Source organism: Fukomys damarensis, unplaced genomic scaffold, assembly GCF_012274545.1.
Source record: "Fukomys damarensis isolate Sample0158 unplaced genomic scaffold, DMR_v1.0_HiC HiC_scaffold_23, whole genome shotgun sequence".
Classification (NCBI taxonomy): Eukaryota; Metazoa; Chordata; class Mammalia; order Rodentia; family Bathyergidae; genus Fukomys; species Fukomys damarensis.
Window position 1 is genome coordinate 18,141,615 of NW_022900935.1, and position 18,970 is coordinate 18,160,584.

General features: G+C 44.1%; 1 non-coding gene across 1 annotated transcript; it reads right to left on the bottom strand.

Moving 5' to 3' along the window:
- Window positions 1-13,749: 13,749 nt before the first annotated feature.
- Window positions 13,750-13,883, bottom strand: LOC117287428. The gene has a single exon (XR_004518744.1). It is a non-coding gene; the product is annotated as a U11 spliceosomal RNA (small nuclear RNA).
- Window positions 13,884-18,970: the final 5,087 nt, after the last annotated feature.

Here is an 18,970-nt window from a genome sequence, read left to right on the forward strand (position 1 = left end):
AAAAAAAAAAAAAAAATCAATAAAATTTGTAGGGTAGGACACCCTAATTATTGCTTGGCTTTAGCCACTGTAGGGTCTTGGCCAAATGACATCTCCCTTAAACCTTGATTTCCTTGTCTGTAAGACATAAATGAGCATCCAGCTAAGCTCAAAGCTGTTAACAGGATCTTAGTAGCCTCAGTACTCATGCTAAGCCTGTTCTTGTGATCAAGAATTTCTACCTTAGATGGTTGTGAATATAAAGGGGCCTGGTTGTGAATGGACTCTTGGTCTTTGTGAACTCCTGTCTCCGGTGAACATCTGTCATTTGACAGGCACTGAACACTCGTTGAACATTCATTAAAACCCTGGCCCTACTTTCCAGAAGTTCTCGGTCCCCTTCTTTGGAGACTGAATTGGAAACAGGAGTAAGGCTGTACAATGTTACAGGTGTCCTAGAGATACAAACAAGGCACTGACAAGGCGCATAGGACTCTCCCTGGAGGGGAAGGAGCATTTGAGCCAGATTGCAGGGGATGACTAGGAGTTCATCAAATAGTAGAAGAGAGCTTCCAAAAAGAACACAGCCGGGGGGGGGGGGTTATACATCAGTTGTCCCACCTACCTACTCAGCAGGTTGAAGCAGGAGGATTGAAAATTCAAGGCCAGCCAGATTGTGGTGCATGCTCATAATCCCAGCACTCAAGAGGCTGAGGCAGGAGGATTACTGGAAATTGGAGGCCAGCCGGGGCTACACAGTGAGTTCAAGGCCAGCCTGAACTACATAGGGAGACCCTGTCTCAACTCCACCCTCCAAAAGAGTGAAAGGACTGAGCGCATAGCTTGACATGAGTGCTTGTCTAGCTCTCTTGGGTCCCAGGGATCCTTCTCCAATACTGTAAACAAATAACATGTGCCAGGGTATACAAGTAGGAATTGATAGGAGATGGAATTAAAGAGGCAGGCCAGATCCAGATGGTTGCTATCTTGCAGGAAAGAAGTAGGGACCCAAGGGTTATTGTTTCTTTCTTTGTTTTCAGTGCTTGGAGATTTGATCCCAGGTCCTCAAACACACTGTGGACGTGCTCTACCTCTGAGCCACCCCTCCCCAAACCCTCCAGGAAGGTTTCAAAAACTATTTCAGCTGCTAATGCCCAGCTCCAGACCACAGGACTGATCCACACCACTGCAGAAACTTCCTGGTGCTCACACCCAACCTACTTCCCTGAAGAGATGTTACCCATCCCAAAGACCCTGGGGCATGTAATCTTTTAAAGAATTAAAGGACTTGGGCCAGGGATTTAGCTCAGTGGTTCCCCTGCCTGCCTCAGAAGCGCAAAGTCCAGGACTGGGGATTTAGATCAGAGGTTCTGCTGCCTGCTTCACAAGCGCAAGATCCCAAGTTGGATTGATCACTGGTACCACAAAAAAAAAAAAAAAAAAAAAAAAAAAAAAAAAAAAAAAAAAAAAAAAAAAAAAAAAAAAAAAAATCAAAGGACCTCCTTTCTGCCTTTCCCAAGCAGCTAGGAATTAGCCATATACCACTAATACCTGTAATTTTTTATTTTGTACTGGGGATAGGACTATATTTCCAGTCTTTTTATTTATTTATTTATTTATTTTGAAACAGGATCTTACAAAATTGCTAAATTGCTCAGGGTGGGATCAAATTTACAATCTTCCTGCCTCAGCTTCCCAGAGTGCTGCGATTATAGGTGTATACCACCATCAATCTTTCTTACCTACTTCGCACAGCATTTGGAGAAGGCTGGTGCACCGTAAATGTTTGTTAAGGGAATACATGAATGAATGATCAGAAAAATTTTAAGAAAAGGTGGACTAGGGCTGAGGCTTTAGCTCCGTGGCACCACAACTGCTTTGCAAGCGCCAGGTCCTGAGTTTGATCCCCAGTACCAAGAAAAAGAAAGAGAGGGAGGGAGGGTGGGAGGAAGAAAGAAAAGAGAAGGGAAGCGGAGAGGGAGGGAATTTAGGTCAGTGGTTCCACAGCCTGCCTTGGAAGTGCAAGGTCCTGAGTTTGATCCCCAGTAACCCCCACAAAAAAGAAAGAAATGCCAAGCCTAGTGGTGCCGCTATAACCTCAGCACTTGAGAGACTGAAGCTAAAAGAGGGTGAGTTTGAGGCCAGTCTAGGCTACACAGCAAGATGTTGTCTCAAAAAAAAAAAAGGCGGGGTGTGGGGGGGCAGGATGTAGCTGGCTAGTGAAAGGTCCTCAGTTTGATTTCCCCATAATGGGGGTGGAGGGAAAGGAAAGAAGAGAACGTGGACCGGAGAGGGGCAAAGCAGGAGAAGGAAGTTGTGCAGAGACTGCTGTTATCTTCCAGGCAGGGAAAGTGAGGGCTGCATGCAGAGCCCATCAGCGATGAGGCATCTCAGGCTGAGAGTAAAAGCAGGAAGCAATGGTTTGGCAATTTGGGGATTGAGGGGAAGTAGAAGCAATGGGTCAGCCTGGACTTGAATTCAGGTGCTGCGGTGTCATACAAATGAAGGTGTCCAGAGGAAGGTGGACTGACTGGACTCTGGGACTGTTGTGTAGATGGGGCCACAAAGGCCAAGAGGGAATGGAGTCACCTAGAGAGACTGCAGAGAGGGAAGGACCAGAGGCCAAAATCTGGGGAGCACCAAAACTTGAACCCGCAGAGACCAAGCACAAGTGTCTGAAAAGGTCAGGCCGCTTGACAGAGGGAGACAGGAAGGCCACAGAGCAGGCAGGGGGTTTCCAGAAGGAGGAGATGATGCTGACAACACTGGACCCTGCAGTGGGTTCTGGCAAGGAAAGGAAAAGCCACCGGATTTGGCAACTGAGAGGTCACTGGTGTCATCCGGGGTTCCCTCTTAGGTGGGGAAGACACCGGAAGGTAGAGGATCAGTAAATGGAAGAGAAGTACAGAAATGCTGGGTAGAGATGACTCTTCACAATTTTGTTCCTAGAAGAAAAGAACAAGGCATAAGGCAGTAAGATGATTGCTTTAGGAGGGAAGTCATGTGAAAGCTTTCCTTTTTTTCCTACTTAATTGCTCTTCTTGTAATTACGTGTTCACTGTAGAAAACTGCAAAGTACTTAAAAGGATGGAGAAGCACAGAAAAACAAAAACCTCTGTCCACATCTGGTATATTTTCTTCTAATCTGTTTTCTGTGTGTCTTTCTCTTTACCTTGATGAATTATCGTCAATATACAATTCCATGTTATACGTTTTTTTTTTTTTCCTCCCCGTTCACCAAACACTTTCCTAAATTGTTTTGTTTTGTTTTGTTTTGTTTGGTGCTGTGGACTAAACCCAGGGCTTCATGATTGCTAAATAAGTCTCTACCGCTGAGCTACACCCCAACTCTTTATGGTTTGTTTTTAAATATGAAAGATACTCGGGTGCCCAGTCTGTTTCTAGCTTCCAATATTTTTATAATGTCTCTGACTGCTGAACAATTTTGTTTAGATGGTGAATAAAAAGCTAAATAGCCAGGTGCAGTGGTGCATATGTGTGATCCCATCTATTTTAGGAGGAGTACGAGTTTGAGCCCAGGCTGGGAAAATTAGTAAAACCTTATCTCAAAAAGTAGGCTTGGGATATAGCTCAGTGGTAGAATGCCCGTGGTACAAAAAAAAAAAAAAAAAAAAAGCTGAACAATGGATACAATTTAGGGGGCAGCTGGGGGTTTGAGACTCATGTGGAACGGTAGAGACATCTAGGCCCTCTTGAGGACAACGTGGGGGGAAGGTGGACAGAGGCCTTTGGTGGCCAAAATCCAGTTTGTCAACAGTAGTGAGTAGCTTGAGGGCAGTGAGGCCCAGGCTTGCTGAGGGCTGGCCCGCAGCCATATAATGCCGTAAACTCTTGTGATTTGTCCAACCAACCTCACAGGTCCTCTTATCCACCCCTTTGAAGACAAGAAGTTCAGCAACTTACCCAGCACATCTGTGAAGTGGCTTACATCTTCAGTCTTCATTACTCCAGGGCCCTCCTGTCCCTTCAGAATAGAATGTGACCTCATCAGCCCGCAGGACCTTGTGTGACCTGGCACTGGGATCTTCTCCTGACTTGGGTTTGTCTTGTACCCAGCTGTCCCACGTAGGCTTTGTCCACCCTCCTCCAACTCACAGATCCATGACTTTTGCCCTCTTTGCTTCCCCAGGCCAGGCGAACACCGCTCCCAGGTCTCCCCGCTCCCTGGCCACCCCCGGGGCTTTGCTGGTTCTCACTGTCTCAAGCTGCACCCCACCCCCCGGAGCTGTCTCCCACGTCTCTCTCAATGCCCTCACTCATACCTGACTGGTCCCCTCCCTGTCTGTGCCCCTCACTGCCACAATATGTACCCTGCATCAGAATCTCCACGAGAGCAAGGATAAGGTCTATATTAATCACAGGAGGACACCTGGATCCTAGAACATTGCCTGATGCATAGAGAGAATTTAAAAAACAATTTTCAGCAGGGCACGGTGACACACACCTGTAATCCCGGTGCTTTGGGAGGCTGAGGCAAAAGGATCCCCTTGACTCAGAAGCTAGCCTGGGCTACAGAGTGAGACCCTGTCTCAAAAATAAAATTAATTAGTGGAAAATATTTATCTATGAATGACTGCCTGTGCTTTCGTGTCTACCTCGCCCATGCGCCACAGGTGCCTCTCCCTTCTGCATCATCCACACTCTCAGAAGGCAGAAACCACTAACAGATGGGAAATGAATCAGAAAAGGAGGCTGAGGGAAAGAGAGGAAGTTCTGCCAGTTGGTACCAAAAAAACCCAAAAACTGGGGTTGAATCTCTATGGAGTTAGTGAATCACCTCATCCGCCACCCAACCCCACCCTTACCCACAGCCCCCACCAGATCCAAAGCCAAAAGTGTTTCCTGGTGGAGAAGTCAGAGAGGACAGGCTTAAGTCCTGCTGTACAGTGACTCTGAAGGAGTCTCTGCCTCCCTAGGTGTAGGAGGAAGATGACGGGCAGCCCTCACTCACTGGGGCGTCAAAAGAAAAAGAGGTGGGGCCAGGGATGGAGCTCAGTGGCACTGCGCCTGCCTCACAAACTCAAGGCCCTGAGTTTGATCCCTAGTACAAAAAAAAAAAAAAAAGAAAAGAAAAGAAAGAAAGAAAGAAAATGAGATGGGGAGGGGAGGAGGGGGTGAAGGGAGGGCAGGGACAAGGGGAACAAATGAGAACCAAGACCTGCTGTGTGAAGGTACAGGATCCCAGTAATGAATGCAACTGTATTGTAGACCTAGATTGTACCAATAAACTCAATAAAAAAGAAAAAAAAAAGAAAATGAGGTAATCTGTGTGCATAAGAAGGTTTTCAGAACAATGTCTGGGCCAGGTGTGGTGGTGTAACCTATAATCCCAGCACTCCAGTGGCTGAGGCAGGAGGATTACTGTGAGTTCGAGGTATACAGACAGCCTGGGGTATATAGACAGTTCAAGGCCATCTTGAACTACACGGTAAACAAAACAAAACATGGGATGTAGCACCGCACCTGCTTGGCAATCACAAAGTCCTGAGTTCAATCCCTGGTACCAGGAAAAAAAAAAGAAGAAGAAGAAGAAGAAGAAGAAGAAGAAGAAGAAGAAGAAGAAGAAGAAGAAGAAGAAGAAGAAGAAGAAGAAGAAGAAGAAGAGAAAGATCAAAACAAAACTAGTATCTGTAATACAGTGAGCACTCAAGAAGTGCCACCTGGCCAGGTATGGTGCCACACATCTATAATCCCAGCACTCAGAAGGCTGAGGCAGGAGATCATGAGTTCAAAACTGCTACATAAGCTGGGCATGGTGGCGCACACCTGTAATCTCAGCACTCGGGAGGCTGAGGCAGGAGGATCGGTGTGAGTTCAAGACCAGCCTGGGCTACACAGTGAGTTCCAAGTCAGTCTCACCTACATAGTGAGACCCTGTCTCAAACAGCAACAGCAACAACCACAAAACAAGACCAGCGTTATATGGCTAGTTCTAGGTTAGAATAGACTATATAAGCAATACCAACATTGTCTCAAGAAAAAAGGAAGGAAGAAAAGGAAAGTGAGAGAGAGGGAGGGTGGGAAGAGAGGGAGAAAGAAGTGCTAGTTGGTTCCCAGCTACTCAGGAAGCTGAGGCAGGAGGCTTGCAAATTCAAGAGCAGCCTGAGAAACTTAGTGAGACCCTGTTTCAAAATAAGAAAAGCAGGGGCCAGGGATTTGGCTCAGTGGTGGCACACCTGCCTCTGAGTTCAATCCTCAGTACTGAAAAAAAAAAAAAAAGAAAGAAAAGAAAAGCTGAGGATGCAGCTCAGCAGTATATCACCTCTGGGTTCAATTCTCAGTACTACAAAAATGTAAATTAATTAATTTAAAATATTTGAAAGTCTGTGGAGAGCACTTTCCCAGAATGTGTGAAGCCCTGGGTTCCATCCTTGTTACCAAAAAAAAACAAAGATGCCAGCTGGTGTTCTATTAATACCCCACTGCTGCTCACCACCCACCACCTGACAGACTCCAGCATTCTGGCAGCGCTGGCCCCAGGACCTTAGCTGAGGCTGTCTATGGCCGACGTCTCCTCATAGCAGCCACACCTCAGAGCAACTGCTCTACTCCAGGCACCGTGCAAGCCCTTCATATACACTATTTTGTTCACTGGAGGGTAAGTTTTCTGAGCTGGTAATGACCTGTAAGCTCGGTGCCAGGGACGTCACAAGCCATAGGCACATCCATAATTCTTCCTCTTTTTATTTTTGGTAGTACTAAACATTGAATCCAGGACCTGCCCATGAGCAACACCGGCATTGGGGATCGAACTTGGGACCTTGAGCTTGCGAAGCAGGTGGCAGAACCACTGAGCTAAATCCCCAGACTTACCAGCGTTTTTTTTTTTTTTTTTTTTTTTTTTTTTTTTTTTTTTTACTTTGAGAACAGTTTTCACTAAGTGGCTAAATTGTCTAGGCTGGGCTCAATCCCCGGAGTGCTGGCATTACAGGCATGTGCCTCCACACCAAGTTAATTTTTTTTTTCAAAACAAGGTATCACTATTTAGTCCAGGTTGGCCTTCAACTCACTATGTAGCCCAGGCTAGTTAATCTGCAATCCTCCTACCACAGTGTCCCAGAGTACTGGGATTACAGGTGTGTGCCACTATACCACTGCACCTGGCCTCTACTTTTTATTTTCCTTCTATTTTTTGATACTGGAGATCAAACCCAGACTTTTCTACATGTTAAACATAAGCTTTGCCATTGAGCGACAACCCCAGCCTTTTTTTTAAATTTTATTTTATTTTTTGGTACCTCAGGACCTTGCACTAGCAAGGCAGGTACAGTGCCATGGAGCTAAATCCCTATGCCCCCCAGCCTTTTTTAAAAAATTCAATTCATTTTTTACTGTGATAAAATATACATAACATAATGCTCCTTTTTTTTTCTCCTCTTGGTACTGGGGATGAAACCCAGTTCTTTATGCTTGGGAAGCAGGCACGGTGCCACTGAGCTAAATCCCCAGCCCTAACATAGCATAACATTTGCCAGTTCAACTGGGCGTGTGGACACACCTGTGATCCTAGCACTTGGGAGGCTGAGGCAGGAAGAGCCCTGCAAAACTGAGACCAGCCTGGGCTACGTAATGAGTTCAAGGCCAACCTGAACTACATAGTGAGACCCTGTCTCGAAGAAGAAAGAGAGGAAGAGAGAAAGGGAGAAAGAAAGGAAGGAAAAGAAAAAACACACAGTTCAGTTGCACCGAGTACATTTGCATCGTGCAGCCATGGTCAGCGTCCATCTCCAGGACTTTGGCATCATCTCAGACAGAAATTCTGTACTCACTGAGCAGTAAGTTCCCACGTCCTCTTCCCCTCTGGCAGCCTGCATTCTTTTTAGGCGAGCTGAGGGGGTTTATTTTGGGTGGGTGCTGGGGATCAGATCCAGGGCTTCACACATGCTAAGCGAACGTCCTACCACTCAACTGCATCCCCAGGTCTACTTTCTGGGGGGTTTTTGGTACCAGGAATTGAACTCGGGACCTTGTGCTTTCGAGGCAGGTGTTGTGCCTCTGAGCTAAATCCCCAGGCCAGCCTACTATTCTGTCTATCTCTATAAATTTTACTATTCTCAGTACCTCATATAAGTAATATTATATAATGTATGTCTTTGGGGGGCTGACTTACATAGTATAATATCCTCAAGGTTCGTTCATTACATGTACCAGATGTATCAGTACTTTAGTATGTATATATCTATTTGTTGTGTTTGTCCACCCTCCTCTTTTCTTTTTTTTGTTCAGTACTGGAGATTGAACCCAGGACCTCCACATGCTAGGCAAATGCCCTACTACTTGCGCTGTAGCCACCCCAACCTTTGTTTATGTTTTTGAGACGCGGTCTTGCTAAATATCCCGGGGGGGGGGGCTTGAGCTTTCCATCCTTGCGCTGAAATTCCAGATGTGTGCCACTGTGCTCTGCTAATTTTTGAGGAACTGCCATATTCTTTTCCGCCATGGCTGTACAATCTCCCATTACTACCAACAGTGAGTGTGGATTCTAATTTTTCTCTCTATCACTAATGGCTCTAGTTATTTTTTTTTTATTTTTGAAGGGGTAAGGGCTAGAGATTGAACCTAGGGTCTCATGAGTACCAAGCACATGCTCTGTCACTGAGTTACACCCCTAATCTTCTGATTTTTTTTTTCCCTAGTACCAGAGATCAAACTCAGGACCTTGCACTTGTGAGGCAGGCGCACCGTCACTGAGCTAAATCCATGGCCCCGACTTTGGGTTTTTTTGAAGGGATGGAGTAAATACTGGGTATTGAATCTAGGGAAGCACTGAGCTCCATCCCTGCCCTTTTTATTTTTTGAGAATGGGTCTCACTAATTAGCCAGAACTGGCCTTGAGCTCGTAATCCTCTGGTCTTAGCCTCCCCAGTAGGTGGGACACATGGGTGTGCCCCACAGCCTGATTTTTAATTTTTCTGGTTTTTTGTACAGGGAACTGCACTCAGGACTTTGGCCTTGTGAGGCAGACATTGTGCCACTGAGCTAAATCCCAGGCTCTTTTCTTTCTTCTTTGATACCAGAGATTTCATAACCAAATAATAACAATGGTTATTAAATTGTATAGAATTAGCTTCAAAGTAATTACTAAGTATAAGACATGAACCAAAAAGATTCCTACAGGGGCTGAGGATTTAGCTGAGTGGCAATGCACCTGCCTTGCAAGATGAAGGTCCTGAGTTCAATCCCCAGAACTGGGAGAAAAAAAGATTCCTATAGGGCTGGGGATTAGCTCAGCGGTTCTGGCGCCTGCCTCACAAGCACAAGGACCTGAGTTCAATCCCCAGTAACCCTCCCAAAAAAAAATTCTTACAAAAAAAGAAACAGATAACACAAACTTTCTTTTCTCTTTCTTTCACTTGTTTCCCTTTGTAGTTCAGGCTGGCCCTGAACTCACTATGTAGCCCAGGCTGATCTTGCACTCCCAGCAATCCTCATGACTCAGCCTCCCAAGTGCCGGGACTACAGGAGTGCACCACCAGGCCTGGCTACAAACTTTCTTTTCAATAAACTAAGATAAAAAGTAGTATAAATGAGAAGAATTAGCATATGTATTAGAATATTTTTAAAACAATAAACATGTACTTTGGAGAAGTATTTAAATTTCTCCTTATTTCCTATTTATCTCTTATTTTTTGCTCTTGTAGATATTATATAGATATATTTGTAGATATATGTCTGACTTATTTCACTTATTATCTTCTCAAATTGGATCCATTTATCTGCAAATGCCTTGTTTATCTTTTTATGGCAGTATAGTACTCCATTGTGTATAAATACAATTTTCCTTGCCTATCTGTTGATAGAACATTGCCAGGATTACTTTCTTGTTGCTGGGACAAAGTACCTGACACCCCAAAGGTTAAAAGTTTATTTTAGCTCAGAATTTGTAGAGGTTTTAGTCCACAGTTGGCTGGCTCCAAGGCAGGGTAGCATGGCAGGGGCATGGCAGAAGAGAAACAGTCCATGGCAGGGCAGTCAGGAGGTAGCAAAGCAAGAAGTAGCCTCCGTTTCACTCTTATTTCATCTAGGCCACAAGCCTATTGATTGGTACACACCCAGGGCGAGCCTTCCGTTACTATGCTAAACCAGTTGGTAAACTAATTCAGTACCACACATCCTTAATCCCAGTATCACACACCCCAGATCCAGCAACCTCCAACAAACCCCACCTACGAGCTCATGAGGCTCTGGGGGGGGCATTTAGCTAGAAGCTATAACAGATGTGCATATGCTGTTTCCAAGATCTAGCTGTTATTAATTATGCTGCTTATACACACAGATATGTGTGTATCCCTGTAATATGATGATCTGAAATCTTTTGGGAGGACAACCAGGAGGGGAAAAGCTGGGGTCAAACGGAATTCTATTTTTAGGTTTTGTTTTGTACCCGGGATAGAACTAGGGAACTTGTGCTTTCGAGGCAGGCGGCAGAACCACTGAGCTAAATCCCTGGTCCTATTTTTAGTTTTTAAGGAATCTCTTCACTGCCACAGCGGTTGTACTAGGTGATAGCAACAATGTAGTACAGTTCTTTTTCACCCACGTCCTCAACACCATTTGTAATTATTAGATTTTTTGATGATAGCCATTCCTTCTGGGATGATTTTTTAAAAATAATAGCAATTCCTAATGGGTAGGAAGTAACATCTCATTGTAGTTTTGATTTGTATATGCCTAATGATTAGTGATGTGGAGCATCTTTCAATGTGCTTATCAATCATCTGTATATCATCTTTGCAGAAGCGTCTGTACAAGCCCTGTCCTTTTTTTATTTATTCATGGTGCTAACCTAGTGCCTGTGCATGTTAGGAAGGTGATCTACCACAGAGCTGCAGCCACAGCTCTTTTGTCCATTTTTGTCTGTTTGTTTTTTGTTTTCTGAGTCAGGGTCTCTCTCTGTAGTTCAGGTTGGCCCTGAACTCACTATGTAGCCCGGGCTGGCCTACAACTTGTGGGGATCCTCCTGCCTCAGCCTCCCCAGTGCTGGGATTACAGGCATGCACCATCACACCCATCTTTCCTTCGCCCATTTTTTATTTGGGTTGTTTAATTGTTGTAAGTTGTAGAAGGTCCCTATATATTTTTTATATTAATCCCTAACCAAAGGTATTAGTGGGGGGCTTGTAGTGCCCTTTGATGAATTAAATTTTTTATTTTGATGAAGTGCAGTTTTCTTTTGTTGCTTGTGCTTTTGGCATCATATCCAGGAGATAACTGTCAAATCCAATGTCACAAAGATTTTCTTCTGGGAATTTTATAATTTTTTTGTGGTTACATTAAAGTCTTTGATCCATTTTGAATTAATCTTTTATAGCTGGGTGTGGTGGCACATGCCTATAATTCCAGCACTTGGGAGGCTGAGGCAGGAAGATCACTGAATTTGAGGCTAGCCTGAGCTGCACAGTGAGTTCAAGGTCAGTCTGTACTACAAAGTGAGACGGCGTCTCAAAAAAAAACAAGGGGCCAGAGATTTAGCTTAGTGGTTCTGTAAGACTTAAGTCTCACTTTTACTCCTGGAGCGTGAACAGCCAAGAGGCTTCCACGATGCTGGGCTCAGAAGCTCAGCGAGGATCCAGGAGCTTGTCGGACAGTGAGAGTCACCCAGGAAGGAACACACCAGGCAAGTTGGCAAACAGACCTTTATTAGTCTGGCCAGACGGCACTCCCCAAGCCAAGTAGCTCAGAGAAGAGGCTAGCTCAGAGACAGAGGTCATTTTATATAGGGCTAAGGGGGGGGGTTACACTTAAAACTTACAGGAAGAGGACAAAGGCAAAGAATCAGTTGATCTGAGCTAGTGGTCATCAAGCATATACTTGACCGTCACGTACTAATGATCAGCAGAGCGATTATCCATTATTCCATTTACAACTTAGATTATAATGTTCAGAACATTCAACTACAGGCAAGTAAGGAGTGGCGTGATTTGTGTTGGGTCTCTGTGTTCACTACAGTTTCCATTTAGTTTCCCAGCTACTTCAAAGCAGTTACCTAACAATTCACAATTAATCATTAGTTATCCTATAAGGGATGGGGGGGGAGTGACAGTCTCTAGGTCGTTTGCTGGTCAACATGGAGTCGCTCTGGTTCAGTCAGGCTCTTACAGTTCTGCCACCTACTTTGCAAGGCACAAGGTCCCGAGTTCAATTCCCAATACCAAAATAAATAAATAAATCTGAAAATTTAAAAACACAACAAAACCAAAATTTGAACTTTTGTAAGTAGCATAAGGTAAAGAAAAAAAAAGCTTGCTGATGCCTCGTGTGGATGATTTCACTTTTTTAAGGTGCTGGTGTGCTTTGCCATCCACATAGTTTTTCTCTGGGTCTTTTGGCTCCCAGACTGCAGTGCATAAACTCCATCGTCCGTTTAAACTGTCCTTCCTCCCTCCCTCACTTTGCTTACTTGTCTTGTATTTATTCTAGGGTTTCAGCTTTTAAGTCATTGACTGCCTCAGGAACACTTTCCAGGACAAGAAATTCAGTGTTGGAGCCTGGCATGGTGTTATACACCTGTCATGGCAGCACTCAGGAGGCTGAGGCAGGAGGAGGATCGCAAGTTCAAGGCCACAGTGAAACCGTGTCAAAAAAAAAGGAAAAGGGGCTGGGATTTAGCTCAGTGGTGCCACACCAGCCCACACCTGCCTCGAAAGTGCAAGGTCCTGAGTTTGATCCCCCCTTACTGACAAAAGAAAGAAAGAAAGAATGAATTTCAATGTTCTACTCTGATATTTAATCTCCTCACAAAACTATAAGCTGGAGAAGTCAGGAAATGGTTCTAATCCACTTGCTACTACATACATTAATACTTTTTTTACCTAGCATGTATTTGTTGTGAATATGAAAGCATTATGAATATAGTAGAAAGCATATGAATACTGTATATTAGTCATGAGAACACATTTATAGGGAAATTTCTAAAATTTTTAGTTTTTTTGTTTTGTTTACTCATTTTTTATGGGATTCGTTTCATTTTTCACAGTACTACTGAGCATCAACTCCAATGATGCCCTATTACAGCTTAGTTCTTTGTTTTTAATTTTAACGCCTGATCTCTTCCTACGTTACATCCTCACAACTCAGCCTTTTGAGTAGTTGGGATTATAGGCATGCACCATTGCACTGGCTTGAAGGTTTTAGATTTTGATGGCTATTACTTTATTTAGGGTTTTTGTTTTTGTGTTGTTTTTTGAGACAGGGTCTCACTACATAATTCAGGGTGGCTTTGAATCCGCGGCGATTCTCCTTCCTTCCTCAGCCTGCTAGATATTGGGATTACGGATTCGTGCCACCATGCCTGGCCTGGTGGATATTGCAAAGTCAGTACTAAGAGCATCAACTGGTGCTTGGAGCTACTTTGTTTCGTTAAAAAGTAGAACAGATGCTCAGAGGTGAGCCCTTGCCCAGAATGCCGAGGGTTAATAAATTCAACCTTCAGTACCACCGAATAAATTAAAAGATTTCCAAAAACTTTAGAAAATACAACCATACAATCTTTCAAAGATACAAAAAGCAGCTGCGCGAAAAAGCATTAAACTCAATCCCTAACCTAGAAAGAGTAAGACTAAATAAGCCTCTAAAACGTTCCTTCTGAAAGCTAATTTTAAGCGAGATGGGAAAAACGGCTTATTTTTAAAAAAGTCGACTTACATGTTCACTTTCTCTCTTACTCAACACACAAGAAAAAAACACACGTACTATTTAACTGCTCAATAAAAAATTGGAAACTTCTGCCACTTCTTTTGACTCCATTATAAGGGCGCCAGGACCAACGATCACCAGCTGCCCAAATACCAAAAAATTATGCTTCCGAAATCTCTTGATGTCGATTCCGCACGCAGAGCAAACAAGTTACTCTACGTGTGCCACTCACGACAGAAGCCCTTTTTGATAGATCTGTTGGAAAATCAGAGTAGCAGTGTTGTTTAATACATCTTACAGTAAAGGTGAAAACAAAACCTAAGCAGTTCTCGAGCCTGTATTCCTGAACTTAAAGAGGAAACGCCAACATTTTCTGTGCCAGTAGGAAACTTTGTAAAAGCTTATCTATTCTTGTCCTTTTGATCTGTATTTAGAGGTAAAGGCAAGGACGGGAAATAATATGCAAATACGAGCAGTGTTTTCTGGGAAAGTGCGGGCGGACGCCCTGAGCAGGCGGGAGGCGGGGCTGCCGATGGGGTGGAAGCTGCTCCGGTTTCAGTGCTCAGCGTTCTTCGGGACGTTAACGGGGAAGAAATCTCTTGGAGGCTGTGGGCTCCTCACTGGGGAAGACACTAATCTCAAACTACCAAAATTGCAAACGGGCAGACTTGTGTCACTGTTAGCCATCCACTCTGAACCAGCTCTGGCGGAGGGAGCGTCGACCATAAGAGAGCAAAAACTGGGAGCAAGAAAAGCAGTCACTCATGTGATATCCAGCGATGACAGTGTCACGGTGCGCTGCTCGGATGGTGGGCTGTTATATGCTGCACTCTATTAGTGGGTTTTGTTTTTGTTTTCCAAGACAGGGTCTCCTTACGTAGTTCAGGCTGGCCTCGAACTCACAGCGGTCCTTCTGACTCAGCCTCCAGGGTGCTGGGCTCACAGGTGTGTGCCACCACACCCTATTCACATGCTGCACTTTGAACGTGTGAACTAGACATTTAAAAAACCCTGAATGATAATTTTACAGTAACGTACAGCATGACACCATTTCTTTGAAAAATAAAGCAGTATTTAGAACGACTGAAGTGGATCTTTACCAACCCAGACTTATTTGGTTGATTTTTTGTTCGTTTGTTTTCTGGTTTTTTTGAGACAGAGTCTCACTATGTAGTTGAGACTGACTTGGAACTCACTCTGTAGCCCAGGATGGTCTCGAATTCACAGCGATCCTCCTGCCTCAGTCTCCCGAGTGCTGGGATTACAAGCATACGCCACCACACCCGGCTGGTTGGTTTTTTGGACAGGGTCTCGCTGTATAGTTAAAACTGGCCTTGAACTCTTGGAGATCATCCTATCTCAGACCTGCATCACCACAGCTGGCTCTTCAGGTTTTTTTTTTCCCCCCGCGGGGGAGTACCGGGATCAAACTCCGCTTTGTCATGGCGGCAGTTGGTGGCGGCACCACTGAACTAAATCCCTGGCACTCCAGATTTTTGTTTTGTTTTGTTTTATTTTGTTTTTTGAGACAGGGTCTCACTTTTTAGTTCAGGCTGGCCCTGAACTCACTATGTAGCTCACTGGCCTCCAATGGAGTCAATCCGCCGGCCTCTGCCTCCCAATGGAATGCTGCGATTACCGGTGTGAGCCACCACGCCCAGCATACCCTTCCTGACAGGCTTCCTTGCTAATTTGCCCAAGGTGGGCTAGGGCCAGGGATTTAGCTCAGTGGCACCGCACTTGCCTTGAAAGCACAAGGTCCAAAACTCAATCCCTGGTATTAAAAAACAAAACAACCCTAAGTGCTCGGATTACAGGTATGTCACCATGCTTGGTGTTCTGTTGTTTGAAAAGCTCACACATTCACATATTTATTACCACTACCAAATTAGCAAACACTTCTATCACCTCTAAAATTTCCTTTGGGTTGTTTTTTAGAAAACTCTTCCCCTATTCCTAATCCCTGGCAACCAGTGTTTTCTGGCCCTGCAGTTTGCCTTTTCTAGATGTCATAAAAATGGTGTCAGTCACATTAGTCTGTTTTTTGTTGTTGTTTTCAGACAGCCTCTCACTATGTAGTTCAGGCTGGGTTTGAACTCTCAGTGATCCTGTTGCCTTAGCCTTCTGAGTGCTGAGATTACAGGCATGCGCCACCAAGCCTGCCTTTTTTTGGCTGTTTTTTGAGATGCAGCCCTGCTATCCTGCCCAAGCTAGTCTCAAACTCATGGTTCAGTTGGGTGTGGTGGAACACACCTATTATATCCCAGCATTCCTGAGGCTGAGGCAAGAAGATCTCTGCATGTTCAAGGCCAGCCTAGGCTAAACAGTGAGTTCAGGGCCAGCCTAAACTATACAGAGACCCCGTCTCAAAACAAAACATACTTCATGGTTCAATTGATCCTACTGCTTCTGCCTCCTGAGAAGCTGGGTCTATGGGTGTATGCCACACCTGGCTTCTATACTTCACTTTTTGTTTTTGCAGTGGTTTGGGATAGAACCCAGGGACTCAAGCATGTTACATAAGCAAGTTACCACTGAACCACATCCCTAGCCCCAATACTTCACTTTTAGTATAAAAACAATACATAGCTGGAAGCAGCTGATACAGTACAGAAGTCAGGAAAAATGTGGAGATGCTTTCCCTATACTAAGAAGGATTCAGTATTTACCTTGCCATGTTTTTGTATACACATACACAAATTTAAGAAAAATACTGTTAGATATTTTATTTATTTATTTTTTGGTACTGGGGATTGAACTTAGGTCTTTGCTCTTGCAAGGCAGGCCACTAAACTGCTGAGCTAAATCCCCAGCCCTTAATATGTTTTTTTTTTTTTTTTTGACACAGGGTCTCACTATGTAATTGAGACTGACCTGAACTCACTATGTACCCCAGGGTGGTCTCGAACTCGCAGTGATCCTCCTGCCTCAGCCTCCTGAGTGCTGGGATTACAGATGTGCGCCACCACGCCCAGCTTAATATGTTTTAATAATGTATGGAGTTTCCTAACTTATACAAAGTAGAAGTTGCAAGAAAAGAGAAATAAGCAACTCTTACACTGTAATAAGTAGCAGATGGGTAGCAGCAACTGGCAAAAAGCAGACATGAGTGCTATCAAGTGTCTGTTGGACTAGGGATTTAGCTCAGTGGTGCCACCACCTGCCTCGCAAGTGCAGTGTCCTGAGTTTGATCCCTGTATCAAAGTATCTGTTGGACAGAAGTAAAAAATGGAAATAAAGCTTTTGTACATATGGAGAGGGTTTGGCGGTGGTGGTGTGGAGTGGGATAAAATAAAACTTAAAACAAAAAAAGATACAGGGAGAGTAATCATCTAATAGATTTGGAAACACATAGTTTAAGACCCAAATACATATGCATGTTTATTGAAGTTGAGAATTAATGTTCTGACTTTACTTCTATTTAGAGGGCCATTAAAATATAACAAAAATTCATCCATAATGACCATGTAGGAATAAGCAATGTTCCTGCAATAAAGATGAAATTGAAAGGGGAAAAAAAGTGTCTGCTGGGGACTCCTCCTATAACCTGTTATCTCTCAAAAACAAGTCACTTCACTTCTCTGATTAATCCTCCAAGGCCTTCCCATCTACAATGAATAAAATCCCAAATCTCTCACCAGCATTCAGGGTCTAGTCTGAAATGAATCTTTGTTTACCTGTTCAACTTCATCACCTCTCTTTGTAACCTATTAAACTCCAGGCACTATGGCCATCTCAGCCCTTGACTAAGCTCTTCCCTGACTCAGAGTTTTGGCTGGACTCTCCATCATCTTAGGTAGGTAAGCCTGGCTTATTCTTGTATTGTTTTAAATTTTTATTTTTATTAGTACATGTTTACAGTACATAATGATTACATTCATTTGGGGGAATTGGTAAATGTACATAACATATTTCAACTTTTTGTTTCCTCTCTGCTTCCCATTCTGGTATTCTCTTACCCTGTTTTTCAGTTACTCCAGATAGTAAACTGTCAGGCCTAGGATGTCTGTTTTAGCCACCAGTATGTATCCAGGACATAGCAAAAGGCCTGGCATACAATTAGACAATAAATATTTGTTAGATGAATATACATTCAAATTGAGTCATTAAAAGATGTACAGTAGCCGGGCATGGTGGCACACTCCTGTAATCCCAGCACTCAGGAGGCTGAGGCAGGAGGATCACTGTGAGTTCGAGACCAGCCCGGGCTACATAGTGAGTTCCAGGTCAGCCTCAACTACATAGTGAGATCCTGTCTCAAAAAACCAAAAAAGAAGAAGAAAAAAAAAAAGATGTACAGTAGTTCAACTGGATGTGTGGGGCGCTCTTGTAATCCCAGCCCTTGAGAGGCTGAGGCAGAAGGATTACTGCAAATTCAGGGCCATTCTAGGTTAGACAGTGAGTTCAAGGCTATCCTGAACTACAAATAGAGACTGTCTCTGGAAACAAACAAATAAAAAAGATGTACAGTGGTTCAATAAAACTGATAAGCCAAACCCTAAAGTAAATGATGGATGGTAACAGTGGCAGAGAAATAAGCCTAGGCAACAGTTTGACTCTTAATGGCTACAGGGTGTTGAATCTAAGACTCTGGATCCAAGTAGCAATGTAGAGAGTGGACTGGGAATGTGGTGGGGGAGGATGGGAAGATACCAAGACAGGGCAGTTGCTGCACTCATCTGGGCAGCTCCTCCTGATTCCTGCGGGCAATTGTTGGTACCTCCGGCTGTCACGGGTCTGCAAACGTTCTTAGTGTGTGAGTCCTTCTCCATTTTACTAAGAACCCCACCGATGCTGAAACGGGGTGTTACTTGTCTACATGGAGAATTAGGTAAAAAGTGTCACCAAGTTTTGACGGATGAAACACCACAAAAGAGTCAGAGCTTAATGATTATAGAACAGACTCAAGCTTTGGAGCGTTCTCAGTACAACCCGAGGCTTTGCACTTTCTAGCTAAAATCCTACTAAACTCATTTTCTCGAAATGATTAAATGACATCGGAAGAAAGGGGATGAACGTATTTCATAACATAGCAGGCACTCATTTGTTATTGACTGCAAACTTACGGGCTTAGCTAGTCTCTCTTGTCCCCAAATGGGATACCTATGGGGTTCTGCTGTCCCGGGTGATACCCTGATGTCACCACAAAGGCATCAACCAAAAATGGCGACCTTAAAGCTATCCGGTCATGCTCGCGAAAGATATAAGACGAATAGAGAAGAAACAGCTAGGGCAGGGTTCAAAACGCCGAGATAGAAGAAGCAGAGCACGTCCACGCTACCAGTCACCCACAAGCTGCAGAGAGCGCCGCCGCCGAAGCCGAGCTGCAGCCCAA